General features: G+C 36.5%; 1 pseudogene; it reads right to left on the bottom strand.

The window, feature by feature from the left end:
• Positions 1–11189: 11189 nt before the first annotated feature.
• Positions 11190–20748, bottom strand: part of LOC150035884 (uncharacterized) — a 70703-nt pseudogene continuing 61144 nt past the window's right edge.

The raw sequence follows: 20748 nt of genomic DNA, 5'->3' as shown, positions 1-20748 counted from the left end.
TCTGTACCAGGTAGCTCTTGACTCAACCACATTTATCCTAATTCCTTATAGAACAAGTGTAGTCAGGTGATTATTTTTGTACTGAGCAGGTCCTCCTCTCTTTTCATTGTCTTCCAGTACTTCAGCTTCTTGTAGTCGGTACAATCCTTTGTCAAGCTCCTCTTTTAGCAGTGTTTTGCCCGTAGCCTTATTCTTGATGACACAACAATCAGTGTGAAATTCAACAACCACAGCATGTCATGAGCTAGCTTGGATATACTAATCAAATTCTTTACAATGTTAGGCATACATAGGACATCATCTAGTATAAACTCATTTCGTCCATCAGACAAGTAAGATTTACCAGTGTGAGAAATATGCAATTTTTCACCATTATCTACAATGACCAATTCATTACCTCTATACTCGGTCGAATTGTTGATGTTGTTATAGTCGGGTGTAACATGATTTGTAGCTCCACTATCGATATACCAGCTAGGATAAGTTATTGTTTCCAGTGTGGCCATGAAGGGGTTGGAGGTCTGAGGCCGTGAATACGACTGTGGCATTGTTGTTAAGGCCAATCAACCCATAATTGCCTCTTCCTTGTCTAGTGTTCTGAGAATATTCTTTATCAAATCGATGTTAGCATACCAAGGCTGAGTGATCGTATTTCCCACAAACTTTACAGGTTGGTCGATTCGAGTTACTGTTTCGTCCTCTTCCACGTCTGCGACCTCTATTTTGTTCATTGAATGGATTGTGGTTTGGATTGTTCCCTTTAGAGTTGTTTCCCTATTCCCGATTCCCATTGAACGGGAGATTAAATTGTGACTTTCCTCCATTTGTGTGCCTGTTGAAAGCTATATTGACAGAAGGATTCTATGCAAAGGAGCTATGCATTTCGACAAAGTTTTGATGTTCTAAGCGTTTTTCATATGAAAGAAGTTCGGATTGCAAATCTAACCAAAAAAATACCTGGTTTGCCTTGTATTCCCACAACTACTGGATTTACTCTTCATCAAGGCCAAGAAGAACTTGCGAGATCAGTGCTCTGGTTGAAACAAGGCTTCCCGTTTGAGCAAGGTTGTCGGAGTGTAGTTTCATTAACTTCAGATACTCATTCATCTTCTGACTTCCTTTTCTTGTCAACTGGAATACTTGTCGTAGGTAGTCTTCTTTGCATTATCGTACCCATGAGTTGGACGGCAACGTCTAGAGCCATCGAGTTGTACAGCCATCCTAGCAAAAGTTGATTGACGGCCAGCCATGCTTCATATTGAGGATTCAGGCACCGCTCTACTGATGAGCTTACTCTATCATCACTGATCACTTGGGAGCTAGAGGTTGCTTTGGAAGTTGTCTGGACGAACATCGGAGAATAGGGGATCTACCCTGAAATATGTCCTTCGAGTTTGTAGCTTCGCAGGATGGGCAGCGCGAGTGTCTTCCACAACATGAAGTTGTCGTGTTCTAGCTTTGTGGTGGTGAGCTGGTTGAGCAGTTGATTCAGCGATGGAGTGTTGAATTTTATAGGTTCGATGGAGAAGGAGCTTCCGGCAAGTATGGCGTTGGCCATGGTGGCTCTGATACCAAGTTGAAGAATGAAGATATTTGTTTTTGGAGGAATTCCTTTTTAGCTCTTTTTTCTTGCATTCCAATATGTTTTTGGTATATACAACCTTTACACTTATATACACATTGTCCTTCAATGTGGATACACAATAATACAAAAGGGAATAAAGAAATACGTACATATGGCTTGCTTTGGTTGGTGGAGCTGGAATAATTCTAACTAATTTACAACAAATTTTGATGACTCACGTTTTAATTATTCTTCCACTTTTCCTTTTCCTTTTCTGTCATTATTTGCCTCCCTAACAGGGCCCCTGCGGGGTTTGGGATAGGGATTTCCCGATTAAGGGGGGAATGAGGAAGGGAGTGGGGAAAAAAATTCCTCGTGCGCTAAACAGGGACGAGGACGGGGAATGCATTGTCCATCACCGTCTCCATTCCCTGTCCCCATCTCCTCCCACGCTCTGCTCCCTGTCCCCGCCCCCGCCTTGATTAGCTTCTATATATCTATTTAGTACAGTTATCTAATGTTATGTTATTATTATTATTATATAAATATTACATTTAAATTTCAAGTTTGATTAATTATTAGGAAAGATAAGGAATATGTTTAAATTAAATATTTACATTTAGATTATATATGTGAATAATTTGATTTATATTTATTTTTTTCTACTAAAAAAATTAATTAGTTTTTTTAGGCCAAAATTTGAGTAATTTACCTTTAAATTCAAATTGTCATGTAAAACTAACCATAGTAAAAAATTTAGTGATAAAGTTAATTATTTAATTAAAACTTACTCACATTAGTGATTTAAATTAATTAGTTTTTTTTTTTAAAAAAAAAAAAAAGGTAAAAGGGAAAAATTCCCCACAGGGAATCCCTGCCCCGATCCCTGTGGGGAATTTCATAGGGATGGAGAATGAAATGGAAGGCATCCCCGGCTCTGTCCCACCCGTGAACATCTCTAAAATTATCAAAACAACGATTATACACAATTATTATCGAACAATAGTTAAGTATACTGAATAGACACATATATAACAAAAAAATAATACTTTTAGAGTGCAATACATCAAACAAATTTTTTTAAGTATTTAAATGGATAAATTCATTGTTCTATATACACTACAATAATTTGGGCCTTCCCGACGATTGAAATCATCGGCAAAAGTTCAAAACACCGTCGGCCAAATCTTTCCCAATGGTGCTTCAATTGTCGACCAAATCGTCGAGACACCTTCGTCGGTGGAACCTTTCCCAATCTATAAAAGTTGTGTCGTAGAAAAAAAAAGATTATCTCAACGAACAGAGGATGGAGGTTTTTGTCGACCCTAAGACAACCGTCGGGATAAATTACCGACGGGATTTTCCCGATGTTGACAAATTATTGTCACAGTTGGGAGATATTAGTTTAGGCCGACGGTGTTTTCGTGCCTTCGGGATAAGTTTTATCTCTCGACGATCCTTATGAATTACGACCGTCGGGATAAGGTAGCTGATGCGTTATTTTATGCGGTGATATAATGAAAGGAATTTGCGGTGAAATAATAAAAGGAGATTGTGGTGATGGAAAATATGTTGTGCAACAAGTTTTCTCAGCAAAATCTAAGTATAAATCCTACTGAGTTTCCTGATAAGTCTAGAGTCGAACTCTGGGACTAAGGAACACAATATGCGGTAATAATTTTTAAGATGACTTTGCGATAACCAATAAATTAAAGAGTTGTTGGTTTGTTGTTTACAGTATAAAAAGTATGTGGCGGATTTGAGAAAAGACTGATTATGCGACAAATACACTAAGTATGCGGAGGAACGGGTTGAAAAGGTCTTTAGCTAGCGTTTCCCAAGAATGCGTTCAAACTATGTGATCATGCTACACTCATGCGACAGCAAATCATTTTCCAATGCAAATACGGTAACTCCTAATTCTAAGACGCATGCGATGAATGCGATAATGTCCATAGAGCTTATTCTTAAGTCTCTACTTCTTGCCTATACAATGATGCAAGATGCACACAAAGACAAGGTGACCGCATACAATCATAACCTATCTCTAGGATGCATGCGATGCGTTAATAATAAATAATGCTTATTCTCAAGCTCCTATCTCTTGATTATGCGTTTCTAATCTAACTTTCCCGAGCCTAGATTCTAACCTGACTTTTTCAAGCCTAGATTCTATCCTTAGACTACCATCTCGAGTATCTCTAATGGACAAATGACGCACACATAATACAAGATAATCGCATAAAATGAAGATCCCCAGTTATGCTAGCTAAGTGCTTCTCAACCCATTCGACAAATTTAGCTACTCATGCGTAATAAACAAAGAGTGAATAGATATAAAGAAGTAAATTCCATTTCTATAGATAAGTTCAGAGTACAAAATGACAATGAAAGATAAGGATGGAGAACCCGGTAGCAATTCCTTGCTTCCCAAGGCTTTTAAACTGTTAACTCTATTATGCTCAAAAGATGTTCCTGCTTCTGTAGAAGTTGGCCCTCTCTCTGATCTTGGCGCTTCCGGCACTCTTCCAAGTTCTCCGGAATGATCTCTCGGTACAATCTCACTTCCCTCGCTTCCGCCTTCTAAATAAAAGAAAAACTAAGAACAAGGCTACTTCTATCTAAAGGGAAAAATCATCTAACTAAGCAAACTCCTTCACTAAAGGTTGCCTCTGGTATTTATAGAGCTTCGGGATGAAAGGCTTCTTCTATCTTATGATTGCAGTGATGGGATGGTATTAATTCTCTGTCTAATGCGCCGAATATTTGTCACCGAAAAGTTGAGTGTACTTACTACGTAGATCGTTAACTTAATTCGGAATCAACCGTCATCAGCTTTCTGTCCCATCGTGATTTATTATGATTTTTACCCAGATGCGCCTACCAAGTTGTGGCGGCTCTATGTGCCAACCTTCTTAAGCAGATATTTGCGAGCGCAAATGACCGCATAACCTTGCATTAACACAATCTTTTGATGCGCTCGGCTGTTGATTTCTTTGGATCGCATTTTCCGCTTTGCGTCAACGCATATTCTACACAAAAATACATAAGTTAACTGTTTTAATGCGATAGACACATGCGACCTCAATATTGTGAACTTAATGCTTTTGGACGCAATCGTGTATATTTTTATCAATGCAAACCTGCATTGTTTTATTACTTAGCACTGTAATAATGTGCATTTCTGCCCGTTATCAGTAGCTTATCTCGACGACTTGTTTTTGCCATATGGATATAATGGCTATCCCGACGATGCTTCCATGGGTAAAAGTTATATTGGAACTATTTAAGCATTTAATTATACTTTTCCCAATCCCCTGGACCGTCGGGGGTTGGTTACTTAGTGTCGAAAAAAGCTAAAAAATGCATTAAAAAAATTTCTTCATTTTCTATATTTTATATCTATTTTTGTTTTCTTTTTTCAATTGTCATACCTGTTTGAATATTACAAATATCAAATAAACTAAAACAAAAATTGCCAAAACCAAGTAGATGTCTACAATACTAAGTAATATATAGAAAACATGTTTGAATCTTAAGAGTTTGTCAAGTAAACAACTTATTAATACTATTCATCTGAAATAAATAACATCCACAAGTCCTTAACTCCAAAATAACATTATGCGATAACAAACTTGAAGGAAATCGAATCCGAGATTTCCATGAGTAGTAAAAAAAAGTTTATTCCAAATCACAATCATGAATGAACATTACATTTACAGTCGAACAAAAACAAGCGGTTATACAATTAATATAAAAATTACAGCATGAATAACTACAAATGCACAAAGGGAAAGCTCTATGAACATTTGAAGATGCATTTTCATGCTCCTTTGCGCACGATCACTCGAACAACAACCACCTCGAACGCTCGATCTATATGACCGCAACACAGCATGAAAACTTTGCGCTCGTCCTCAACGATCGCCTCGGCCACGAACTCCTCAGCAACAGCATAAACGGCCTCCAAAGCACCTCGACAGTGTCGAGTTTAGTATGACACCACCAACAAGGCTACCTTGGTATTCTCGGTGTGAGAATCCACAGGGTAGGCTCTGTTCGGACTTGGAATGAGGCAGACGAAGAAGGAACACTAATTGTGTACACGATTGGGTAAATGGGAGATGGCAGAGACCTATCATATAGGTCGATGCCCAATTGTTTAGCTAAAGTTATGCGATCGTCTAGCAAAAGCTATGCAATCGTCTATCTCTGTTTGTCGCCTACAGACACTACACGATCATTTACTTTAGGCAAGCGATCGTCTAGCAAAAGCTATGCGATCGTTTGGTAAATACTATATGATCGTTTAGCTCGCCACTGCACGATTGTTTAGCTCGCCCAAGCTGTCGTTTAGTAAATCTGTACTTACTTGACAACTCTGTGAGATCCTTTTTTGCCGAGAGAAATCTCAAAAAAAAAATTATGAAAAGCTTGCTAAAATTAGGAAAACCATTTTCTTTTTATCTCACGGTTACCATGAATTACCAATAACCACCCACTCAATTGGTTATTAAAGAAAAAGAATTAATTATCCAATAATTAATATTATTATAAATATAAATGGTAACCAACTTATCATATTATATTTATAACCTATAGTTTTAATATTTCATCTCATGAAACATATAAACCATAGTTCTTTTTCTATTCCATGGTACTTAATGTAAATCTCATTTACATCAATCCTCCACTAGTTATATCTCATACATCATACCGATTATATCATATATAATCAAAATACCTCTTGTCAATTTGAACATTTCAAATCAACACCAAGAACTGATCCTCAACTGAATCCATTGAGCTACCAAGGGACCTTATGGACCTGTAGCTCGAAGATCCAACGGTATGTGAATAACTGACTAAACTCTTTAGTCATAGGATCCACCATTCGTTAACTGTCAGGCACTCCACTAAAGACTGACAACTGAACTCTCCTTACCACAGATATATTATGTGTCCATCCCAATCAGAAGTGTGACAACCCTTCACAAATCGCTCGTAAGTACAACTGGGCCAATAATCATTATGCCCATATAGTTACATCTGTCTCCTTAAGTACCATTGCACCATTTAATGAACATAAGTCATAGTTCTACTATGACTGAGTCTTTCTTCCAAAGAAAAGTTATGGCCACTATGTTTAAGCCCTGGAATCAACCCTTAAGGGAGCAATCTCTCTACTTATTCTGCTTCGGGAAAGAAGTGAACTCTATATTGTGGATTGAGTTCCCAGCTCCTAGATCAGACAAGTCCCCAAAAAGGTAGACATGTTGAGTTGGCAATCTAGCCACTCTCACCCATACTAATCAAAGGACCGCCCTCAAGGAGTTCCCAAAACACTCAAGATTGAGGTCATGTCACCTATGGTCGTTTAGGTGAGATGTAAGTCTCTAGTATAAGCGACGTTATATACAGAGTCTAATCATCTCACGGTCCAGGACTTATACAATCTCTTTGGATAGGACACCCCTACTCGCACATCTCCACATGAATGGTCAAGATGTACCATCTATAGTAGTTTATAAAACTTGCAAATCTCTACAAAGCGGGCCATATCTGTGGTGTCACCAGGATCAGGTATCCCACCTTAATCTTTATACTACAGACCTATTTAGGTTATCACTTAAGGCATGATCCATTTGTATATCACATATACATGTTTAAGTTCACATAAGATAACCAAGGAGCTTTGTTTAGGATATGAGTAAATGCCAGAATTAAAAACACTTATTTTATTCATTAAACAATGTGTATCTTTACAAAACAACGAGAATCTAGCAGAATTAGGACACCAGTCCCAACAAAACTACCTATAAAATATAATTATACAACCTAACTACGCTTGTCAGGAGATGAATCTTCAACATAAATCTCGAGGTACCTAAAAAATACAAATTTAAATAAGTTTAATGCTCAATATATCATATACCAATCTCAAAATGAATATAGAATTTAAAACTCAACTAAGAATATTAATGAATTGAAACAAACCAACTCCTCTTTTAACTTCAAACCAAACTCAATATAGATCTTAAAACCCAACTTAAAATTAATCATAATTATACATTTACCCCTATACCAACTTTAAAACCAATATAAGAACATTAACAAATAAAACCCATTTTAACTTCAAACCAATCCGTATTTACACATTTTAAACTCAAAGTCAATATTAACAAACAACAATGTCAACATAATTAGACAATCACCACCTTTACCAATTTTAAACCCAACATAAGAATATGAACAAATTCAAATGAAGTTTATTGAATCTCTCTTTCTTCCCCTCCCCCTCCTCCACTTATTTTAACCACAAACTCAAATTCAACTTTAAAATCAAAGGTGAAATATAATGTCAACATAATTAGACAATCACCCCCTTTACCAATTTTAAACCCAACATAAGAATATGAAAAAATTCAAATGAAAATTTATTGAATCCCCCCTTCCCTATTCAAATGAAGTTTATTCACTCCCACCCCCCCCCCCCCCCCCCCCCCCCCCCCCCCCCAAACTTATATTTTAACAACAAACTCAATGTAGCATATCCCCATCTTAAAAGTATTCTCAATCTCAATATACAAGTAACTCAATGTTCAAATCAACCCGTATTTACACATTTTAAACTCAAAGTCAATATACAAATAACAATGTCAACATAATTAGACAATCACCCCCTTTACCATAAGAATGTGAATAAATTCAATTGAATTCCCCCCTCCCCCATTTATTTTAACCACAAATTCAAATTCAACTTTAAAACCAAAGGTGAGATATAATGTCAACATAATTAGACAATCACCCCTTTTACCAATTTTAAACCCTACATAAGAATATAAACAAATTCAACCACCCCACCACTTATATTTTAACCACAAACTCAATGTAGCATATTCCCATCTCAAAAGTATTCTCAATCTCAATATACAAGTAACTCAATGTTCAAACCAACCCGTATTTACACATTTAAAACTCAAAGTCAATATACAAATAACATTGTCAACATAATTAAACAATCACCCCCTTTACCAATTTTAAATCCAACATAAGAATATGAACAAATTCAAATGAAGTTTATTGAATCCCTCATTCCCTCCCCCCCCCTCCCCCTCCCCCTCCCCCCACTTATTTTAACCACAAACTCAAATTCAACTTTAAAACCAAAGGTGAGATATAATGTCAACATAATTAGACAATCACACTATTTACCAATTTTAAACCCAACATAAGAATATGAACAAATTCAAATAAAATTTATTGAATCCGCACAAACCCAACCTAGCATATACCCCATCTCAAAATTATTCTCAATCTCAATATAGCACTTATAACTCAACTGAAAACCCCACTTATTTTAACCAGAAACTCAAATTCAAACTTAACTTTAGAACACTAATTATACTTTACATAACTGTACGTTCATATTGTTACCATAACTGCAGGATAACAACCACTTCTAATTAATTTACTACGAAAGTGAAGAGCTCATACCTAGTTCGATTTATCTCTCTTGAGTTGTAAGATCATAGCTTTCAATTATCCATCTCAGATTGTCTTCTTCCTTCCAATTCGTCTAATCTAGCCAATCTAGCCTTTAAGGATTCTATCTCTTATTGTTGCTCCTTTATAACTTTTAATGAGGATGAACTAGACAATGATTTTTTATTATTATTGTCATTATTATTATTTGTCTTTTTAACCTTTGGTGTCCTACCAAGGCCCACTCATGTGCCTAACACCTGCTCGCATATTTCTTCTTTCGATATTAGTTCAGACACTTCCTGGGTGGAGACTCCTCTCAGCTCGACCATTTGACTCTACATCAATAATTAGGACTAATATTGTATGACAATTGTATATAAATAAAGTTACATTTCGGAATAAAAACTTACATATGCATCATTAATGACCTGATTAACAAAAGAGTTGTCACTCTTTGAGTGTGTATGCTTAAATAAGTCTACTTGGTCCATTGTTTGACCGTCAGGTCCTTTCTATAAAACAGTTCACATAGAGGATATTAATAATACTTTCTTAGAAATCAAATATAGAAATACTTTTATTTTTTACCATGGATTCTCGTATGCATATGAAAGTCTTGGAATCAGTTGTATGATGGAACTTTAGAGCTGACTGATTCCTTTGATTAGTCTACCACTTTCTAAGAAAATGAGAAATTGAGAGGAAATGAGTAATTGAAATGTAAGTAAACAAAACACACACATACATACACAAGTTCTTAATTTCCATTTGGTGGATTCAAACTTGGTGCATAAAAAGTGTCAACCTTCGATGGCATCTTTAAGCCGATCATATGGGTGTGGTTGTGCCTCTTCAGGACTTGCATATTTTTTATAGTGTTTATGTAGTTCACCCCTATAATTTTTAAATGAATTTTTCATCTGTTCATCATAAAATCATTGACCAGTTGGTTGAACAAGTCAAACACAAAATGGTTCTGAATTAAAAAAAAATAGTATCTCTGCAAACACATATATATAATTTGTAAAATATCATATAACCATCTTACTATTAATCGATTTTTAACTAGCTCTCTAGTTTCTATTGGTACCTCTCTCCATGTTCCATAATGAATAGAAAAAGATTCTCAAACGTTGGTACTAATGACGTTGCTAAATCTTGTTGCATTGTTGTAAATTGGTTTCTCCCGTACATGGTTGATTTCGATAGGAATTCTTCCAAATGCTTGGACATATTTATCAAAATCAACATTTCGAAAGTATCCACGTTCCATCCTATTAGTCCTACAACCAAGCTCTGAAGAAATTATACATCGTTAGTTTAATTAAACATTAGTTTATATTCAAATTATCAATTATGGATCTAAAATAACCTGAATTATCTCTCACAAAGGATGATGTGTTGATATGCTCGAACTCTATTTCTGCCTTCCTCATCGGTGTGGCATATCATTGTTTCTGTGCAAACAACAATATATATGTTATACAACAATATGTAAGTGTTGGTGAAAACTGAGTTTATAAAAAGAAAGTTGGCTTTTGAGAATCCCACATTGGTTAAGTTAGGGAATGCATTCACCTTTTTATACTCCCAAGTTGGACTTTGGGTTTAGGCCCTAAAGGGTACCTATGTTTTAGAGGGAGTGAAGAGATAGACTAATGTTGGTACGGTGGAAATCCCACATGCGTGTTACCACCGTCCGTGGCATGTATGTGTGTATTTTTTTATTATTATTTTATAATATTTTTTAATTATTTATCAAGAATTTTCCTCCTTAAATGGAGTTGGTCTTCAAACGTTGCCGCATCGCACATATCATTCTACGTCGCCCGCATCGTTCCATGCACACGTTTAGTGGCTGACTATACTTCCCTCTCTGCAGTTGGGTTTCAAGCCTTATAAAAGGTGCAACCCTTCAAGCGTTTCATATCAGATCCATTTTCATTCTCCCAACGCTCTCAATCACTCCCTTTCTTCTGTTCTTTTCATTTTTCAAGCAATCCAGTTTAAAGGTGTGAGTTTCGGTAGGTAACAGTGTGTTTCCAATCAAGTTTTATCTTTTGGGTTGTTTTATATTGGGGACGACATGGCAGTATCATTGATCTGCTTGCACACATGGCCAAAGTCGCATAATGTCTTAAAGAGAGCAAGATCCACGACTCAGCCTGTAATGAGCTTCTGCTTTACAGGTTCTGTTCTTTGCTCGACCATCGGTTCCTGACCATTCGCTGCTATCCCGTTTCACCGTCAAAGTATTGTCGTATCCAACAAGTTTTAAGACATGTTCATCAGCAAATTTTGTAATGGCCCTCACTAGCAACAACGACATTATGACATCTGACCTCAATCGTTCATTCTGGTTCGAAGGAGTGAACTTCAAACGATGGAAGCAAAAGATGCTATTTTTTCTTACCGTCAAGAAAGTTGTCGACGCTTATACCACGGATAAGCCAATCGTCCCGTTAGATGATCCAACTGAACAATAAATAAAAGAAGTTGCTAACTAGGAGAAGAAAGATTTTCTATGTAAGAGCTTTATTTTAAATGATTTGACTGATGAACTGTATGACTATTATAGCACAATGAAGACAGCAAATGAGGTCTAGGATGCCCTGTAAAAGAAGTACGACACCAAGACTGGGTTAAAGAAATTTGCTATCAGCCGTTATCTCAAGTTCTAGATGACGGATGACATATCTGTGGAGGCCTAGTCCCATGAACTGCAGAAGATAACCCATGAGATAATAACTGAAGGTACGCTCTAGACAAACAATTCCAAATTGTTATTATTGATAAACTGCTCCCTTTGTGAAAGGATTTTAAAAACATGTTGAGGCATAAGACCAAGGAGTTTTCCTTGGAGAGTCTTATCACCCGACAAAGGATTGAGGAGGAAAAGCAGGACCAGAGGGAAGAGATGTACATTATACCTGGGAGATCCGCCCCTGCCGTGGTAAAACCTGATCGAAAATCAAAGGGGACAAAAAGGAAAGGTCAAAACTGTGGTTCGAGCAACCAGAACTAACAGAAAAAGCAGAAACCCCCTTCAGAAGAAACAGTACAGTTCCTTTGCTTTCATTGTAAAAAACCTGAACACATGGCTAGGAATTGTAGGAACAGGCCTCGTCCTACTGGTCAGGCAAATCTGACAGGAGAACTGTTAGTTGCCATTATCACAGAAGTAAATGTGATCGGTGGTTCTGAGGTGTGGTGGATAGACACTAGCGCTACGCGTCATGTCTGTCACGACCTTAGTCTCTTTAAAACATATACTGAAACTAAGGATAAGAATATTTTGTTGGGGGATCACCACTCTACGAAAGTTGTTGGAACCAGTGAGTTGGAGCTAAAGTTTACTTCCAGGAAGACCCTCACGTTGAACGACATCTTACACATTTCGAAGATAAGAAAGAACTTAGTCTCGGGCTATCTCCTCAACAAGGCCGAATTTACTTAAACCATAGGGGTAGACTTATATAACCTCACTAAGAATAATGTATTCGCAGGGAAGGGTTATACAATCGAGGGAATGTTTAAATTAAATTTAGGCCTTAATAAAATGAAATCTTATGTGTATATATTGTATTCTATGAATGTTTGGCATGCTAGATTGTGTCATGTTAATAATAAATTAATTAGTAACATGATTAGACTGAAAATGATACCTAAGTTATCCATGAATGATTTTGATAAATGTGAGTATTGTAGTTAGGCTAAAATTACTTAAACTCTGCATAAATCTGTACTTAGGATTTTTTAACCTCTAGATTTATGTGAATTTGATGGCATCTTGACTAGGAACAGTAAAAGATATTTTATTACTTTTATTGATTACTGCTCTGACTTTACTTTTGTATATTTACCAAAAGAAAAAGTGATGTGTTTGATGCCTTCAAATTGTTTGTATCTGAACTAGAGAATCAATTTAATAGAAAGGTTAAAAGACTTCGAAGTGATAAGGGAACTGAGTACTACTCAGACAGCTTTAATGAGTTCTTTAATTCACATGGAATAATACATGAAAAGATTGCACCCGACTCTCTTGAAATGAACTAAAAAGCCGAAAGGAAAAATAGAACTTTAGTTGAGCTAGTAAAATCTATTTTACTTAGTTTAGGAGTTGCATCTTATTGGAGGGGTGAAATCATCCTTAACATGTGTTATGTCCTAAATAGAATCTCAAATTCTAAAAGCACAACTTCACATTATGAAATCATGAAGAATAAAAAATCAAACCTGTCATATTTTAGAAAACATGGGTTTGTCTAGGCTATGTAAGAATTCCATACTCTAAAAGAAGAAAGCTAGCCAATAGAGCCTATGAGTGCGTCATTATAGGTTATGCCATAAACAGTAAAGCCTATAGGTTCTATGATTTAGTAAACCAAGTTATCATTGAGTCAAATGATGCTGACTTCATTGAGGATAAATTCCTTTTAAATCAAGAAACAGTGGGAGCTCGGGATCCAGTAGTCTAACCCTAGTTAAAAATCCTACCTCTATAGAGGAAACCAACCTAGAACCTAGAAGAAGCAAAAGAGCTAGAACCGCCAAAGATTTCGGGGTTGACTTCTAGACCTACAATGTAGAAGAAGATTCCAAAGATCTAAAAGTTGCATTGTTTTTTATAGATGCCAACTTATGGCAAGAAGCCATAAATGATGAGGTGGACTCTCTTGAGTCAAATAGGACTTGACACTTGGTATATCTACCCCCAAGTTGCAAGGCAATAGGGTACAAATGGATCTTAAAGAAGAAACTTAGACCTGATAGAACAGTTGACAAGCTTAAAGCCAAGTTAGTGGCAAAGGGATTTAGACAAAGAGAAAACATAGACTTCTTTAACACCTTCTCCCCTCACTAGAGTTACCTCAATCCATGTCCCATTCTCTCTCGCTGTCATTCATAACATCGTAGTACATCAAATGGATGTAAAGATCACCTTCCTAAATTGTGAACTTGAAGAAGAGATTTACATAGAGCAACCTAAGGGTTTTGTAGTCCATGGTCAAGAAAACAAGGTCTGTAAACTAGAAAAATCTTTATATTGTCTGAAACAATCTCTTAAGCAATGACATGAAAAGTTTGATAACCTAGTCCTATCTAAAGGTTTCAAGGTTAATGAAAGTGAGAAATGCATCTACCATAAGGTTGAAAATAATCTTTGCACTATCCTGTGTCTGTATGTAGATGATTTGTTAATTTTTGGGTCGAATTTTCATGTCATAAATTATATGAAATCTACATTGAGTGTAAACTTCGACATGAAAGACTTAGAAGAAAGCAAATGTAATCTTAGGCATAAAAGTGACTAGGTCTGAAAAGGGAATTTCTTTGGATCAATCTCATTTTGTAGAAAAAGTTCTAAAGAAATATAATTACTTTGGATGTAAATTAGCATGTACTCCTTATGGCCATAATGTTAAGTTGTTCAAGAATACTTGTGACAGTGTTAATCAATCTGAGTATGTAAGCATCATAAGCAGTCTTAGATATGATATCGACTACACTAGGCATGGTATAGCTTATGTTGTAGGATTAATTTGTAAGTTTACAAGCAGGCCTAGTAAAGAGCATTGGAACGCTATAGAAAGGGTTATGAGGTACTTGAAGAAAACCCAAAATCTAGGATTACATTATCAGAAGTTTCTCGAAATCTTGGAAGGATTTAGCGATGCTAACTGAACTCCCTCTTGGATGATTCAAAGACTACAAGTGATTATATCTTTAATATAGCAGGTAAAGCTGTCTCTTGGAAATCCAAGCAATAGACTATTTTAGCCCAATCTACGATGGAGTAAAAAATGATAGCACTAGCGACAGCTAGTGAAGAAGTAGACTGGCTTAGAAGTTTACTATCAAAGATTCCCCTATAGGAAAAGTCGGTACCAACCATATTGATCCATTGTGATAGTACTGCGATAATTGCAAAAGTTCAGAACCATTATTACAATGGAAAGAGATGAAAAATACGTTGTAAGCACAGTACCATTAGAGAGTTTCTCACTACTAGTATAGTTAGAGTTGATCATATACGAACTGATGAAAATTTGGTAGATCTTTTGGCGAAAGGACTGGCCAGAGAGAAGGTTTTCAAAACCTCAAAAAGGATGAGGCTCATGCCTATAGAAAGATGAATCACTATAAGGAAAACCCAACCTATAGACTGGAGGTCCCAAGAAACAAATTCAACAGGTAATAACTTAGCACAAGTGATAATATAGTGAATCATGCTAAAACAATCACAGAGTTCCATTCCTATGACTTAGAGTCTAAGCATGATATCCTAAAGCGTAAGAGAGGTTGAACTCAATTCTTAATTAGGTCTATACTTGATGTTAAGTGGGGTACCTAGCTACAGGAGTACTCTAGATAGACTCACCTATGTGAATGTGGAAGTGAGAGTCGTTTTCTATGGAGTTTTTTAGGCAAACTCTCTATAGCGTTCACTAGACCGGGATACACGTGCTAGGGCTTAAAGCACGGGATTTCAAACTACACCCTAATGACTAGGGTTGGCAACGAGGCCGGGGTAGGGTGGGGGGGACCCCCAGTCCCCGTCCTTGCGAGGGGTATTTTTCCCCATCCCCACCGGGAAACGGGTCCCCGCGGGGACCCATCCCCAAATTCATATATATATAATCGGGGACGGGGACGCTCCACCCCATCCCCGCCTCGTCCCCGACCGGGGACCCAGTTAGTATCCCCAATTAGACCCCCATCCCTGGTCAAACCAGGGATTCCCGTCTCGAATGGGTTAAAGACCTGCGGGGACCCGACCCTGTGAGGATTTTTGCCAACCCTACTAATGATACTGTGTGTGAGTTGTTGTTAGAGATAGAATTCAAAACCAAGGGTTACTCTAGTATGTTCTGAATCATTTACACTGCGTAAAGGTTCAAGTCGTAAGACACCTTTTCCTACGCACAATGTTGTATAGATTGAAACTGCTCAATGGAAAATGTTTTTCTTATTGTTTTAAATTTTCAAGTGGGGGATTATTGGTGAAAATTTAGTTTTTAAAAAGAAAGTTGGCTTTTGAGAATCTCACATTGGTTAAGTTGAGGAATGCACTCTCCTTTTTGTACTCCCAAGTTGGGGCCCCAATGGGTACCCATGTTTTAAAAGGAGTGGGGAGACAGACCAATGTGGGTACAATGAAAATCCCACATGCGTGCCGCTGTCTATCTGGTCGGATGAATGGACGTGGCGTGGCATGCATATGTGTATGTTTTTAATAAAAAAAAATATCTTTTTTATTATTATTATTTTATAATATATATATTTTTTTAATTATTTATCAAGAATTTTCCTTCTTAAATGGAGGTGGTCTTCAGTCATTGCCACATTGCCCGCGTAGTTCCGTGTCGCACGTATCGTTCTGTGTCGCCTATGTCGTTCCACGCACACATTCGGTGGCTGGTCACACTTCCCTCTTCGATAGTTGGGTTTCAAACCTTATAAAAGGCGCAACCCTTCAAGCATTTCATATCAGATCATTTTTCATTCTCCCAACGCTCTCAATCACTCCATCTCATCTATTCTTTTCATTTTTTGAACAATCCAATCTGAAGGTATGAGTTCCGATTGGTAACGGTACATTTCCGATTGAGTTTTCTTTTTTTGGGCTATTTTATTCTGAGGACAACGTGACAGTATCATTGGTCTGCTTGCACACTTGGATAGAGCCGCGAAACGTCTTAAAGAGAGCGAGATCCATTACTCAGCCTATAACGAACTTCTATTTCGTAGGTTCCGTTCTTTGCCCGACAGCCAGTTCCTGACCGTTCGTTGTTGTCTCGTTTCATCGTCAGAGTGTTGTCGTATCCAACAGTAAGTTATGAAATGAAAAAGAAGATACATATTTACATGTTTATTCCGTATCATTAAGATGTTCATCAAAACTCAAACTCATATTAGAAGATGATTGTACATCCTCTTCCTCATCATTTATGAAGTCGTCATCAACTTACTGAATTATCTGTTCTTCTAGGATTATAGGATCAACATCAACTCTACATAAGCTGATATCATTCATTGATTCATCGATGGTACAAGTAATACTATTCACAACTTCTAATAATTCAGGTTGGTCATTCTCATATTCTTCCATTTCTGGCATGTCCTACACATGCTTGTTGTGGACTACTTGCACCACTTTCCAGTTATTACCATATTTGGGATCGTTGATGTAAAAGACTTGTTTAGGTTGACTGGAAAATACAAAAGGCTCATTAACAAATAACGAGGAGCTGTATTAATTGATATATACCCCAAATCTATGTGTACTCTATTGGTCTTTTTAGGGTCTGTATCGAACCAAGTACACTTAAACATAATAACACGTCTTCTCTTGGCATAATGGAAGCTCAATACTTCATTGACAACACCATATAAATTATGGAGATCTCCCCCACCTTCACTTTCTGAAGGTACCATGATTCTGCTATTTTGTGTACTCCGATAATTATCATGCTCAATACTATGATAACGTATTTCATTAACAATACATCCACTGTATAAGTGCACTTCTGAATCTGGCCCCATCGCTAGTGAATATATATCATCAAACATATCTCCATTTTCATGAAATGAAAGAACTTTTTTATTTAATACACAATAAATCTTAAAAACTAATGTCACTCACATTAATTCAATTGAATTTTTACTTGTCTTTTAAACCCATACTTACATGAGATTTGAACCAATCAGGAAAGCATCGTTGGTGCCTTCTGTATAAATCATCCTGACTTTGAACTTCATATCGAATTAGTCTCAAATATTGCCTATAAGAAAAAGACGTATCTCAATTTTTTATTTCACACTTTGTATCAAAATCATCAATTACAATAGAATGTTCAAAAAATATTTTCGATAAGCTTTTATTTCCATGCAATTGTTCAAGACGTACCAATGTGCACTGCATTTCTATTTTCTCAATAATGTCCTTACTCTTTTTGCTCTTAATGGTCGTGCATTTTGTCTGAACATTGAAAATTCACCACATATCTCATTCTCTAGAAGTCTTTCATCATTTCTTTCATCTATATTAAACCTCGTCATAATTCTAGTTATGTACAAAGAACAAAATACCAACGATTCATTCATTATATATGCTTCTACAGTTCTACTATAGAACCCTCAGGACGTGCTTTGTTTCTTACATATTTTTTCAATGTCCATAAGCTTCTTTCGATAAGGTATATCCAATTATAACTAATTGGACCTACAAATTTTGTTTCATAGGGCAAATGGACTGCTAGGTTCACCATTACATAAAAAAAAATGTTGGTGAAAAGAAATAAGGTAAGTGCTAGGTGCATCATTACTTACAGAATGCACCATCACATCTTGTATGATTTTACAACTTTATCTCCTACCTTTTGCAGGTGTAGATCTTTTCGTATATTTAGATCTTCTAAATCCAAACGAGCATTATTTGTATCCTTATTCTTTTTCCCTCAATATTTAACAATGTATCTACCAAATTATACAAATATTCTTTTCGATATGCATAACATCCAACTTATGTCTCAATAAAAATTTCGACTAATATGGAAGTTGGAAAAATATACTTTTTTATTCCAATTTAAACTTTGTTTCCATTGTTATCATGTTTCTCCGGATGTTTTCTAAGCACGAAAAAGTTTAACAAGTTCACCTCTCGTAAGATATTTTCTCCATCCATGAAATTTGGAGGAGGTTTACATTCCACTTTTTCATCATATTGTTTGCTCTTACACCAACTGTGATTATCTGGAAGATAACGTCGATGCCCCATAAAACATTGCTTTCCTCTTAGGCTCAATGATGATGTATCATCTTTACAAATAAGGCATGTTTAGTTACCTTTGGTACTCCATCCAGATTGGTCACCATACTCAGGAAAGTCATTAATAGTCCACTCAATTACAATCTTTGGCTTTGGAACTGAATCATTTCCTTGTATCTGAGAAGAACTTCCAGATTAATAGGAAGGAAGCTTAATCAAAATGAATCACAAGCTCACACATAGTTGAAAGTGTTCACTACTAACACAATCATAAGTGTGCACACCATCATTCCATAACTCCTTTAACTCTTCAATCAATGGTTGTAAGTAAATATCAATATCTTTTCAAGTGATTTGGCTCGAGTATAAGAAGGGAGACAATGAAATTTGTCTCTTTCATGCATTTCCAAGATGGAAAATTGTAAGGAATTATCACCATTGGCCACATACTATACAAAGTACTCATATTCCCAAATGGATTGAAGACATCTGAAGCTAGTTCTCAACGAACATTTCGTGGGTCTGAAGCAAACTGAAGAAACTCACGATCAAAATGCTTCTACCCTTTAGCATCAGCTGGATGTCACAACACTCCATTAGTTTCAACACATTCATCTTTATACCACCTTATTTCAGGTGCAATATGTTTAGATGCAAATAATTACTTCAATCTTGGTATTAAAGGAAAATGTCGTAAAATTTTATGTGGAATCTTTTTACTTTTTCTATATTCAACTTTGTACCAAGATTCACCACATACTGAACATTGTTGCAAATCGACAAATTCTTTCCAATATAGGATGCAATCGTATTTTTATAGACTCATAACCTAGTCCTAAGTCACATAGTTTTCTTTTAGCTTTATAAAATGAACTAGGTATAGATGCTCCAACGGGAAATGCTTCTTTTAAAAATTCAAGTAAAAAATCAAACGACTTGTTAGTCCAACTGCTAAGAACCTTAATATGCATGAACTTCACCAAAAACAACAATGAAGAGAATTTTGTACAACCAAAGTACAACTGGTGTGACGCCCCAAAGATTTGTTCTTGTTAAAGGAGGGGGGGTGTTTAAAGAAAGGAAGGAAGGGAAAAAATTGATGGTTAATTTAGGAAAAAAAGGAGAAGGGAATTAGGGTTAAAAGGAATTTTGGGGGCCTTGGGTTGCATGCAAAAGGGAAAAAAAAGAGAGAAAATTTCTTTTTTTCTTCCTCCTCCAACTGCATGCCCCCCCCCCTCCCCCCTCCACTGTGCAGTCGCCGGCTGTTGCTGAATCGTGGTTGGTTCCGCCTGATTCTTCTGGTCGGGACAAGTTTCAGTTCCCTTTTGGCAGCCCACTATCTTTTGAGATTCTTGGGCCTAAGCTAACCTTCACCCATGGAATTTGTGATTGGTTTCAGGAACGTGTGGCGGTGAAGGAAGTTTTTGAGTAGAGTAAAGTTTAGTTTTGGGACAGTTCCTTATCCTGAGGTAAGTGGTTTACTGCCGGTTTTGCCCTAAGATTTTGATAAGCCTGCAGAAACATTTTTATGTCATATATGAGTACACTGTGATGAAATCTGTTATGGGTAATTGTGTTGAAGTTGACGTATGAGAATACTGTGATAAAGTTGGACATAAGAGTAGACTGGGATATTGTGATAACATTTGGTGCATGAGTAGGCTGGGGATAGTGTGCTAATGTTGATGTATGAATAGACTATGATAAGGCTTGATGTATGAGTAGACTGTGATAAAGTTGATGTATGAGTAACAGTGTTAAAGTTTAATGTTGATTCATGGCCTTAATTGCATACTTATGTCTGAGATTTTAATGACTGTTAGTTCCAAGATTCATGTTTGTATGCTTATGTCCATATGAGATTTTAGTGGTTGTTAGTGTTACCATTGAGCTATGCACAACGCATGTGTGAGCCTTCGGCCCC

The sequence above is a fragment of the Benincasa hispida genome, chromosome 5 (assembly GCF_027475165.1).
Source record: "Benincasa hispida cultivar pf3 chromosome 5, pf3_genome.v1.1, whole genome shotgun sequence".
In the NCBI taxonomy this organism is placed as follows: Eukaryota; Viridiplantae; Streptophyta; class Magnoliopsida; order Cucurbitales; family Cucurbitaceae; genus Benincasa; species Benincasa hispida.
Note: the sequence above shows the minus strand (reverse complement) of the source record. Positions and strands in the feature narration are given on the sequence as shown.